The following is an 11,348-nucleotide window of genomic DNA, read 5'->3' as shown; positions in this document are numbered from 1 at the left end:
CTCTAATGAAAAGGCTTAATAGATACATGTCGAACAGTTTTACACTCAATTCTCGACATCAATACAGTTTGTGCTTGCCCCTTTTATTTTCAGAAAATTACCAGCGCAAAAGCGTTTATACGTAAAGGCTATGTTCTCATATTTAGTACTTACTTCCATATTTCTGTCAACATGTAAAAGTATAAAGAGCAGTGGAAGCGAGGCCTCACTTTAATGCATTGCATTTCAACCAGAATGTCAGAGTTTATACACAGGTCATTACCGGAGTTCGCGGCCAGTAAAATAATCGTAATATAATAAAGACGCTATCCGTGAACTAGGTGACCTGGAATTTTCTTTAGACCAGAAATATTTTACATGAAGATATTCAGCAATATAATTATGGTATTTCAATAATAGATTCTTAATGTGTTTTCAACAATACAATGATAAATATTATTTTTGATTAATTTAACAATAATTATTCCACCATATTGACTAATGCATTAAGCATGAGCGCGATTATTCTCGATACTGTTAATAATCGATTCAAATAGCATTATGCCCGACAAACCACTAAAACAGGTTTGTTCGTAGAACGCACCTATAAATACAGATAGTTTGCGTGTGGCCGGTTGACTCATATGTCTTAATTTCACTTCCATTCTTCTTTTGGTTTTCTGTTTTGTATCTATAGGTTTATGACCAGCAATATGTAATAATGTAAAATAAGCCGCAAAAACTCCGCGTAACATCCCGTTCTGCATGTGATGAAGCTAAGAACTGCACAGAAAAAGACATTCACTATCCGTGATCTCATTCATTGAACTATCAACGCCGTATATCTTTTTTAAAGATATTTCTTGTTTATTGTGTAATTGAAAAATAAAAGCATATTTCTTATCTGATAAACTGTTGTGATGTCTTACACCAGGTAATATTGCTGCAAGATTGAGTAAATTGCAGTAACTATAGATATTGAGTTGTATAGCAGTACCGTTTTGACTATTTTGTGGATAGATGCCAGTAAAAATATGTAATAAACATTTGCTTAACACAATTTCAATTCTAAATTTTGATTTATAACAAAAATGCATTATTATACATTGAGTTGTTAATGGTATGTGGAATGCAGACAATTGAACCAGAAAGCAGCATTTATTTGAAAATCCAAAATATTGGTATTATTGCATAAATTACTACATACTTGAACAAATTCAGCTTTACAATAACACTGCTATGAATACTGTAAGGGCCATCATGGTTAAACATTAAAATCCAGAGGGCGACAATGCTATGGTGCGATAGTATGATGGCGACAATGCGATAGTATCATGACGACAGTGCGACAATATGATGGCGACAGTGCGATAGTATGGACCTAACAGTATTCCGTACACTGCAGATTACATTTACCATGATTGCCTACAATATACACCTGAAATTGGGAAGTTTAATATACTATGACAATATTGTTAATTGATAAGTTGATAAATCTGGTAAATAATTGATTAAACATCATAACATAAACTAAAAAAAAATATTTTAAAAAAATCAGTTAAATGGATACAAAATTACACCAAGAACTGTTTTTTTTTTTCAAACTTTCCAAACGCCCAAAAATAAAATCAATTCTGAAAAGGGTACTAAATTTTGAGGAAGATAAAAAATTTGCAATGAGAATAGGGGGGGGGGGGGGGGGAATATACTATTTTGCAGTGAGAATATGACCCAAAAAAGCCTAAAAAATCATCCCAAACATTGCCCTGAAATTCTTTTGACTCTTCTATGCCCAGCATGCCTTAGAGTCGGAAAGCTTGGATAAAGCTGATCTCAAAATCCTTTCCAAAAAGGTCCCTTTAGTACAGCACTGCTTCACACTCACAGCCTCATATGTTTCCTTCAAACTTCCCACCTGAAACAAACATGGGCCTTAATGCATGTTCCTATTGTGTCGTCTGAAACAAACATGGGCCTTGATGCATGTTCCTAATGTGTCACCTGAAACAAACATGGGCCTTAATGCATGTTCCTAATGTGTCTTCAAACTTCCCACCTGAAACAAACATGGGCCTTAATACATGTTCCTAATGTGTCTTCAAACTTTCCACCTAAAACAAACATGGGCCTTAATACATGTTCCTAATGTATCTTAAAACTATCCACCTGAAACAAACATGGGCCTTAATGCATGTTCCTAATGTGTCTTCAAACTTCCCACCTGAAACAAACATGGGTTAATACATGTTCCTAATGTGTCTTCAAACTTTCCACCTGAAACAAACATGGGCCTTAATGCATGTTCCTAATGTGTCTTCAGACTTCCCACCTGAAACAAACATGGGCCTTAATACATGTTCCTAATGTGTCTTCAAACTTTCCACCTGAAACAAACATGGGCCTTAATTCATGTTCCTAATGTGTCTTCAAACTTTCCACCTGAAACAAACATGGGCCTTAATACATGTTCCTAATGTGTCTTCAAACTTTCCACCTGAAACAAACATGGGCCTTAATTCATGTTCCTAATGTGTCTTCAAACTTTCCACCTGAAACAAACATGGGCCTTAATTCATGTTCCTAATGTGTCTTTAAAGGGATCTTTTCACGCTTTGGTAAATTGACAAAATTGAAAAAAATTGTTTCAGATTCGTAAGTTTTCGTTTCAGTTATGATATTTGTGAGGAAACAGTAATACTGAACATTAACCATGCTCTAATATAGCCATTATATGCATCTTTTGACGATTTTAAAACCTAAAAATTATAAAGCGTTGCAACGCGAAACGATTGAATAATTTGGAGAGTTCTGTTTTTGTCGTTAAATTTTGTGAAACTACGAAGATTGCTTATATAAGGTATAAAATACGTCAAGAATGTGTACTCGGCGGAATAGCTCAGTAGGCTAAAGCGTTTTTACTTCAGGACTCTGGCAGGACTCCAGGGGTCACTGGTTCGAAACCTGCTTCGGGCAATGTTCTTTTCCTTTTTTTATTTTTTTTCTTGATTTTTTACTGGAGCTTTTACGATCCAATGTTTACATTTATCAATATAAAGCATTTAATGCATAAGATAAAAAAATGCCAAAATCTGTGAAAAGGCCCCTTTAAACTTTCCACCTGAAACAAACATGGGCATCAATGCATGTTCCTAATGTGTCGTCCAAAATAAGTCTGTGCAGTCTCTGCAGGCTAATCATGCACAATAATTATGGCTTGTATGGAATATTTTCTTGAAGGGAAGTCACTTCTATGCAAATCCAGTTTAGGCAGAAAGAGTTGTCCCTGATTAGCCTGTGCAGACTGCACATGATAATCAGCGACAACCCTTAATAGAACATGCATTAAGTTTTGTTTAAGTGAGGCTAAAATGGAATATTTTCAAATGCCAAAAATTCTTGATATCCTTATTGTATGAAAACTGATAATCCAAGGCAAGTACCTTGCATCAATACATTCTGTAAATTGCTCATAGTGACTTAATCTGATTTAATTCTTTACCTTTTAGATACCTATATAACCCTTTACCACTTATATACCTATTTAACACTTTACCTTTAAGATACGTATTTCACCCTTTACCACTTAGATACATATCTTCAGGCATTCGTAGTCCCTTAGAAAGTTAAATTTAATAAAAGACCTTTCTGACTAGATTAAAGTTTTAAATGTTTCAGTTCCAACCCTTGGATACTGATCAGCAGCAAACAGCATAAAACCTGAAAAGACTGCGAGTTACTCACAGGCTGTTCTGGGTTTATGCTGTTTGCACATAGCCATTTTCACTTTGCTTCTGAGTGGGAAAGGGTTAAATATAATTTATGAAGAATACAACTTACAACTTTGGAAATGTTTATTAGATTTCTATTGTATCTTGATGTAACTTTACGAAAGAAGGAAGGTTACTAATGTATGTATCATTATGTATCAACAGGGAGTCGATCTTATTCTTAAATCCCCACAAAAGAGTTTTCATTGTTATTAAATATTTTCAGATGTGCAGATGCTCATTGCAATAAGTTTTCTGGCACAGGGAACTTTTTGTTAACTGCAAATATATGGTACTTGCAATTTTGTCAAAAAAGTGGGCAAAACCCGGTTTTAATCCGTGTTAAAACCGTGTTAAACCCTGCGGTATTGGCACCGGGTTAAAGCGTGTCTTTTAAACACACTTTTTGCTTACCGACTTGGTTTTTTGTAGGTAAAACCTGGATTTCACTCACATAAACCAACACGCTTATACCTTCTTATACCAACTTAAACCAACTAAAACTAACTTAAACCAACTTAAGTGGGTTAAAAGTGAGTGTGTTTTCCTTCTCTATGTTGGCTTTTAAACCCGCTTCTACACATCAAGTCGGTTTTTCCTGTTTTTAAGCGGGTTAAAAGTGGGTTTTTGTTTGAGTGTTAAGTGAGCTAAATGTGTGCTTAACTCAGATTAAACGCAGTTAAAACACGCTTTAAAACCGAGTTTTACCGACTTAAGTTGGTTAAAAGTTAGTGTGTTTTCCTTCTTTATGTTGGCTTTTACACCCGCTTCTACACATCAAGTCGGTTTTTCCTGTTCTTAAGCGAGTTAAAAGTGGGTTTTTATTTGAGCATTAAGTGAGCTAAATGTGTGCTTTTCACAGATTAAACGCAGTTAAAACTAGCTTTAAAACCTGTTAAATGCTCAGTAAAAACCCACTTTTCACCCACTTGAAAACTGAAAAACTTTTTTATGATAAGAACAAAAATATCATAAATTAAATTCTAATTACTTTTATAAACGATAAAACATAAAACTTAACATATATATCCATATACACAGCATGATAAAACTATTTTGACAGACATGGCATTGTTATAATAAAATATAATAGTGTTATAACATAACATTGAACACAAAGAACGAACTGAAAAAAGTACGATTGTATGGAATAAATACAAACAAGAGATGTGTTTGTCAGAAACACAATGCCCCCTACTGCGCCGCTTTGAAATAAAATTTCTATTTATCATTTGGCAGGTATAGAAATTATCTCTTTTTGCTTATTTCTTCCATTGGATTTTGACCTGACCTTGAAGGATGACCTTGACCTTGCACCACTCAAAATGTGCAGCTCAATGAGATACACATGCATGCTAAATATCAAATTGCTTTCTTCAATATTGCAAAAGTTATGACCAATGCTAAAGTTTTCGGACGGATAGACAGACAGTTCAACTGCTATATGAGACCCTACCGGGAGCATAAAAATAAGTTAATGTTGTTGAAACAGGTGCAAATCTATATAACAAAGTGAAAACAATGGTTAAATAATCATTTTAACAGCACATTTAATTTACAAAGACTTCAGTCTACTTGTGCATCAGCCGCAGATGCCTGAAACAACCTCTCATCTTTTCTTCAACATCAACCATAGGCTTGTCAAAGGTTTTGGCTATGACATCTGAAAAAATATAATAGACTATTCATTTTAAAAACATGCAAAAAAACAACAAAATCTGTTCTTAAATAGAAAATACTCTAGCCATAAAAAGAGGTTAAATATTTGCATATTAAGGAAGTCAACACAAATGAGTTTATTACTGATTGTCCTGGAGACAGTGACTAGAGACACGGACAAAGTTTTTCAATCCCTTTCTTCATGAATAAAAAAAAAACTATTGTTAACTGTCACTTGGATTATAAAAACTCCCCCTTTTCACAAATGATGTAATAAAATGATCATTTATGCGACTGTAAACAGTAAGTGATCTGAAAAATATTTGTAGAATGTGCATTGAATTTCTATATGGATAACTGGTACTTCAAATTTTTATGATGAAGAAAAAGTACCAATGATTGCATTTCTCTCAGCAGCGGGGAGGCTTGGTCTTGGTGACCCAGTTGTAGTTGTTTCTCCCTTCATGGAGCAAGTCACAAGCTGGTGGAAAGTGAATGGTCGGCACATGGCCTGTGCGATGGCCATCACCTCCCTGGTTTCATGCTGGATTTCAGCTTAAATGATACTCTGGAACCAAAAAAAGAAAGGGAGTTTTGACAAAATATTTACAATTGGTAATTTTCCAAAGCTTGTAATTTACTTTCATCACATTTCAAACTCTAAAAATATTTGTCACATTGGTCAGAATTATGACGCTTTTAAAATGCAATAACCTGTATAGTTTTACCTCTCAACAAATCCAGCTTTCTTGTTCAAGGACAGGGCGAGGTTTGCCCACTTCAGTTCCCCTCAAGTTGGCCAGCTCATTCAGGGTAAAAGCCTGGTGTAAAAGTCCATACATCAGGTAGTATGATTACCCCTTTTGCTCTTGGGGCAAGAGTTTAACCTTCAAAATTAAAATATGAGGGAAAGAAATATGTTCAGTAATAACCAGAAATATCTATAAATAACAATAAAGATGACAATAATCATAAAACACAACCACAATAATTCACTGTACACAACATTTACACTTTGTCATGTGTATGTTCATCTATTTTTGCTTCAAATTGTGTTGTTTTTCCTTTAAGTTGCAATACATTAACTTATCAATTTACATTTCCCAGTGACAATACATAAATATAATAATTATCATAATTAATTCAGTAAACTAAATAAAAAAAAGGATGAAGAAATGACAATACAAACCTGTTAAAACTGTTCTTCAGTATTCCAAAAAAAAAACAGTTGAACTTCTTTTCCAACAAACTTATTGTTGATTTCCAAATTGTAGTAAAATACACATTGTTTTCATCACACAATACTTCATGCTGACAGTATTTCAATACATTTTACAGAACAATTATAAGTCTTAACGTTAATTTAATTTAACTCAATTCCATTGCTGAAACCAGCTTGTTTTTCAAAAGTTGTTGTTTTCAAATAATTTCCTGTGCAAAAAATTGAACCAATCAAAAGTCTTATACCTCATTCCAGCCTTATGTCTGGGCAAACCCTATCAGTAGCCTTATCTGCCCCTGATAATCAGTACCCTTTTTAGCTCTGAATGCCTGACAGATTGTTATCTGTTAATTGTTAGTGGTGTGAAAAGGGGTGGTTTTAGGTATTGTCTTGTTATTTTGTTGACTGTTTATGTAACACAGGTCATGTCTGGCATCTTATTATTTAATTGCAAATTAAGAAAATGGATATAATGGTATCATATGAAAATATCAAAATCTTGCATAACTTATGTACACAAATTAATAGATTATTTCCAAAATAATGTTTCCAATACCATAATTATTTAAATATGCAGATTTAACAAGTAATTCCTGTTTTAAACAAATATAAACAATCATATAAGATTGTTTTAAAATAAAAATAAAAAATAATTTTAAGACATAAAACAATCATAAGATATTGTTTATAATACAAACAAATATAAAGAAAAAAATCAAAGCGAAACACAAACTCTTTCATTTTCAGGTATAAAACTAAGTTTTATCATTTTTATAGTTTTAGGCAGTGATACTTGTTGTCCATCTGTGAACCTGTGATGTTCTGAAAGAGCCATTTTCATCCAATATTCACTAAAAAATTATGGGGAGCACACACATTTACAATTGGGACAATGGCAAACAAGCTGTAAAAAAGCCCCTTTACAATTGACTTGTATTATATATGGCTATAAACATGAAACAAAGAACTAGTTGAAGAATTATTGTTTTATTGATGAGTATTATTTATAAACAAAAGACCAAGTTATTGAAAAGTGTGTTAAAGTGAGTCTTTTAGCCTGGTTTCAGCTCTCAAATTATTTACAAAAAGACCAATTTAAACTCGCTTAAACCCACTTCTGTTTAAAAAGGATCAACTTCTGTTGTAAAAGACTCGCTTATAAAACAAAAAGACACACTTAAACACACATAAACCAACTCATAAATAAAAAGGCTCACTTTTGACACACAAAAAACTGACTCCTTACAGAAAAAAACTCGCTTAAACACACATCTTCTTAAAATAACCAACTTTAAACTCAGTTAAGCACAGTTTAGCGCACATAAAACTCGCTTTTAATAGCAAAAACCAACTTCCGCTGAGAAAAACTCAGAAAAAACACAGTTTTATGTTGGTTTAAGTGTGTTTTGGTATGAAAGTGGGTTATTTTTTTGACAAGGGATTATCTACAGTAGTAGCCATCCATTATATTCTGAAATGCAAAATATGAAAATTGTTATTATTTGTGGAGAAATGGGATTTAAGATTTAGCGTTTATTTTAGTCCTTTTATCTGTTTTTATCCCTTATTACAATCTTTTCATTTATGGTTATGCATGAAATAGTTACATAATTAGTTCTTTGTGGTTGGTATGACAGGAATCTGTAGTTGTTTGTTTTACTACAGGGCTGTAAGATAATAGTACACCAAGATAATGAGGAATCTTGTATGGTGTCTTTATGGCTTTGGTTTACAAAATTGAAACTTTTTTGTTTTATATTAATTAGTATTTCTGTCCATTTTGTTATTTATTAACTAATCTGTTGCAAATATATTGTTTGGAAGGAAATCAATTTACAGTCAATCTTGTGGATGCGACCACTTGTATTAAGCGACCTTTGTCTTATGCGACCATTTTGAAATCCCACGGAGCTTTTTCGCTATATAATGATATTGTATTAAGCGACTTTTGTCTTACGCGACCAGCGACCGCTGATTTGTGTGTATTTTGATGTCCGAATCTTGTATTAAGCGACCACTAGGAGGTAAAAGTGGTTAATCTATCGATCTTTCAGGGACAAATCCGTGTTAATTGTTTATCTAAGCCGATAAGATGTACTGTTACACCTCTGCTTTGTTTTCACAACCATTATGATTATGCTTTGTCTCGTTGACCGGTTCTGACCGGTATTGTTGTAGACTGCGTATTAATTTATTGAGTTGAATAATAGGGGAACGTATTGTGCACAGTCTACAGCTTAAATAGTTTACTATGTGGATCGTTAAGAGACAACGCCGATTTTTCTCGAGTATAGATAACAGGTGCAGAAACAATGCACTGTACGCGACAAACATTTCCTGAGAAGTGCGGTAAATAAACTATTAATCGGCAACATCTGTCGAAATCCGTACATTACCAATTTGTAATTATGCTAATTAGTAGATATTTGTTAGCCAATCACATTGCTATTTACTTAATAAATTTTCCAATCAGGTCTGTTTGTTTGTTTTCAATTGACGTGTTTTAATCTTTTCAGCTCATTACGTATCATAATCGAGTCAGATTTCCTTAAGCGTACATGCAGAAATTAAAATGTCAAAACGAAAAGTGTTAACGTTGAACGAGAAAATTCGGGTTTTGGGCGTAAAATCGCAGATGAGTTTGGAGTCGGTAAAACTCAAATTCAGAACATTCTTATGCATAAAGCGGAGGTGCTTGAAGACGTGGAAAATAATGTGTAAGGTGGAAAAAAAAACGCGAAAAATATTTCCTTGTCTATGTTGTTTTTGCAAATAAATATGTACACACAATTCATTTATAATAAATGGTAATTTATAATAAGTGAAAAATAAAACACATTATAAGTTAAATATTATTTATGTATTGTGTTTATATTCATTTTATTATAAAAGTTTAAATCATTGTTGACAAAAGAGATTATCCTTTATATAGATTAAAATTGAGGGTAAGCATTCTTCCAGAATGGCCTTTTTTTATTTAAAGACCATTTTATTAAGAGACCACTTTTGATTACTCCCTTAAGTGGTCTCTTAATACAAGATTGACTGTATTTGCTGAACATAGTTTTGAAATGGTTTGTAAGTATTATGCCTGGCCTTTATGACAAGTCTTTCTAAGCTTGTTGGCTGGCAATTTGGTATAAAACCAGAGCCTCAATATAGGGATAATACACGTTTTCGAGGGCATGATCATCTGCGGGCGCTCGAAAATTCTGTTCCTGTATTTTCGCTATTATTGCATAAACAAATCACACATACCAAAATAAATTAAAATATCATTGAAAACAATGTTTTGAAATAATTCGATTATTTCAATGCAGTTCAAGGTTGTGTTTTACATATGCCTCACTCGGTCATCATCCGAAATGACGAGGCTTTACCTTCGGATAGGCAGTTTACGATCTAAAATGTGTTTAAGCAGTGGATTAATGCAAGGTTGAAATGCAGCCGCGCAAATTAAGAAATGAGGAATTATTTTCGAATTTACAGCAGGATCGTTTAAGGTACATAATCACTTAAATTTACAGCATAGTCTTTTGAAAGTGTTGAGTAAATAACCTTAACTTCATTGACGTTGCCAATACTATAAAGCTGTTGTCAAGAAAGTGCAGATGGTATAAGTTGAAAAGTGGATTGAAATAGTCATTGCCATTATCCCTGCATGCATAAGGAAACTGTTGCTTATTCAGTTCCCCATTTATGCTTGGAAAGTCGAACGCTGTCGTCGAAGGCTGGAGAAGGGAAGTAACTGCGTGTGGACCAGATTATGGATATGAAAAACACATAACAGGGCTTGAACGGCACGTGAATCGCCTTGTTAATGCACGATTTCTTCCGTTCAAGCCCTCCTTTTGTCAAGTTTCTGCAGCCCACCTGAGGGCATTATAGATAGAGTTTATGCAATAATCTTGGAAAATGGAAGTTAAATGCATGTGCGTGGAAGGTCGTCTCAGGTTAGCATGTGAAGTCTCAACAGGACTAAACCCTGTTTTCCATGATGTAATTTGGTCTTGTTGAATGTCTATGTGTCTTGTTCTTGTCTGCCTGTAAGTTATTTTGTTACTTTTATCTGCTTAAAATAGGAGTAATTACAGATCATACATACACATGTAATTAATGTAGATTTGCAGCAAAATGTGGGTGAAATGTGGACATCTTGAACTGAAAGTTTACTGCTTAAACTCTTGTCTGATATCTCTGCACTTTCAAAATTAATATGAAGTGGTTTTAATGGCTTTGATACTAAATTTTGCAAGGATTTTTATCAAGTCATTTGAAATATTGCCAAGAGTTTTCATGCCATTCAGTGCATTTTCACTAGCCTGGAAAAGATTATCTAATTCTGCAAGTTAAAATGGATGGAATTGTAATTATTATTATTATGAAATACTATAAACCGTGTGTTCATACAATTTCGATTGGGTTAAATAATTGAACAGGAGAAATCTTCGATCTGTTTTATGGTTGAAATAGTTTCATTTTATGAGATATCACGCCAAGAAGATTACTATAATTTTGAAAAACATTAGCCTGAAATTATCTGCAATTAACAACCATATGTTCAGCATAGCGCTTTTATAACAAATTCAGAATGCTTAATGAAATTAATGACTGCATTATTTTGTTAAATATCTTAAAACAATTCATTTCTTATTGAGAAGTAGACAATGAAGACTTTTAATTTGTATAATGAAGTGAGTAAAGAGTATTGTGTGGTGATT

General features: G+C 33.3%; 1 long non-coding RNA gene across 2 annotated transcripts in view; it reads right to left on the bottom strand.

The window, feature by feature from the left end:
- Positions 1–5,208: 5,208 nt before the first annotated feature.
- LOC127851054 (uncharacterized) overlaps positions 5,209–11,348 on the bottom strand; it is a 217,662-nt gene continuing 211,522 nt past the window's right edge. The window contains exons 2-4 of one of the 2 annotated variants that reach the window (XR_008035634.1): positions 6,134–6,292; positions 5,799–5,973; positions 5,209–5,409 (exon numbers count right to left, since the gene is read on the bottom strand). This is a non-coding gene — a long non-coding RNA (uncharacterized LOC127851054). Of the gene's footprint in view, positions 5,410–5,798; positions 5,974–6,133; positions 6,608–11,348 lie in introns of those variants that run through there. The other variant, XR_008035633.1, reaches the window with a different exon arrangement.

Source organism: Dreissena polymorpha, chromosome 11 (assembly GCF_020536995.1).
Source record: "Dreissena polymorpha isolate Duluth1 chromosome 11, UMN_Dpol_1.0, whole genome shotgun sequence".
NCBI lineage: Eukaryota > Metazoa > Mollusca > Bivalvia > Myida > Dreissenidae > Dreissena > Dreissena polymorpha.
The sequence above is the reverse complement of the archived record's forward strand: the minus strand, read 5'-3'. Positions and strand labels throughout refer to the sequence as shown.